Here is a 1,176-nt window from a genome sequence, read left to right as displayed (position 1 = left end):
GTGTAGTCACTTCAGAAAGAAAACGATCCATGTGAAATTCAAGTAATCATTTGCCGAATCTACATCAGCCGAAGCCTTTGCTTTCTCTCTTCCATCTTTCTTCACTAACCTCTATTCCGTTGAATGCTATTAAGTCTGGGATCGAGCCCAACTATTTTAGTTATAGCTTTCTAACCCCAGGGTAATCCTTGGAGCTTTCTCCATGCCCGACAAAGAGAACTTGGTGTGAATCGGGGTAGCTAGCTACCAGCTCGTCTAACTAATGTACTGATGTACTTCCATGCAAATATGGCTACCCGGCGAACATGAGGTCCCACTCACTATTCATGGCACCGAATAAATAATCAACATTACTGCAACTGGGAATGTTTTTCACTTTTCAATTTGGATTCCCTGTTCATGAATCGGGTAGCTCCGTTCCCGAATCGATTTTGATACCTCCTATGAATCTAGAAAGCTAAGGGGATGGATACAATGACGAAAGGGGGAGAAAGGATGGATCACCTGTCGATCTGTGATCAAAGAAAACTATACCTGAAGAATGGGATACAGATTGACAAGCACAAAAGGGTAGGCTTGGCTATTAATCTACGCTCATTGATGAGACGCACGGCGAATCGAGTTCAAAGAACTCTCCCCACAGCTAGGGAAGCATGCATTGCGCTGTGAAAAAGGACATATGGATTAGAAAGGCCTGACTTGACTCTCTCCGTCCATGTCTCTTTTTGATGACTTTATATATTTTTTTTTGTTTGGTGTTCAAGGGCTGGACTCTTACCGCTTGTGGTCGGTCAGAATGTCTCTCTCAAGACTTAGATTAGCGCTCAGCATTTCCTGCAAAACTCCCTTGAACAGCTGAACGTCCAAACTTGCGAAAGAAGTGCGGCTTTAAGTCACGCGACTGCAACAAAGAGTTCATTTCGGAAGCAGAAAAGGCTCGTGGAATAGAAAGAGTTCGTTGCATCAACAAAGTGTAGTAGTCAAAAAGGCTTACTTAAGCTCACGATGTAGATTCGGAGTTCGAAAGAGAAGGGGAAGAAGCGGGGTAGAGGAATTGGTCAACTCATCAGGCTCATGACCTGAAGATTGCAGGTTCGAATCCTGTCCCCGCCTAATCAGTGGAACATTGTTCACCGGGATAGAAGGCCGGTCCCAACCCGTCTACAAAATGGGGCT

At 44.6% G+C, this 1,176-nt stretch overlaps 1 non-coding gene across 1 annotated transcript; it reads left to right on the top strand.

The window, feature by feature from the left end:
- Nucleotides 1-1,039: 1,039 nt before the first annotated feature.
- TRNAM-CAU lies at nt 1,040-1,113 on the top strand. The gene has a single exon. It is a non-coding gene; the product is annotated as a tRNA-Met (tRNA).
- The last annotated feature ends 63 nt before the right edge of the window (nt 1,114-1,176 follow it).

This window comes from Capsicum annuum, unplaced genomic scaffold (assembly GCF_002878395.1).
Source record: "Capsicum annuum cultivar UCD-10X-F1 unplaced genomic scaffold, UCD10Xv1.1 ctg36410, whole genome shotgun sequence".
NCBI lineage: Eukaryota > Viridiplantae > Streptophyta > Magnoliopsida > Solanales > Solanaceae > Capsicum > Capsicum annuum.
This window is presented reverse-complemented; position numbering and strand designations above follow the sequence as displayed.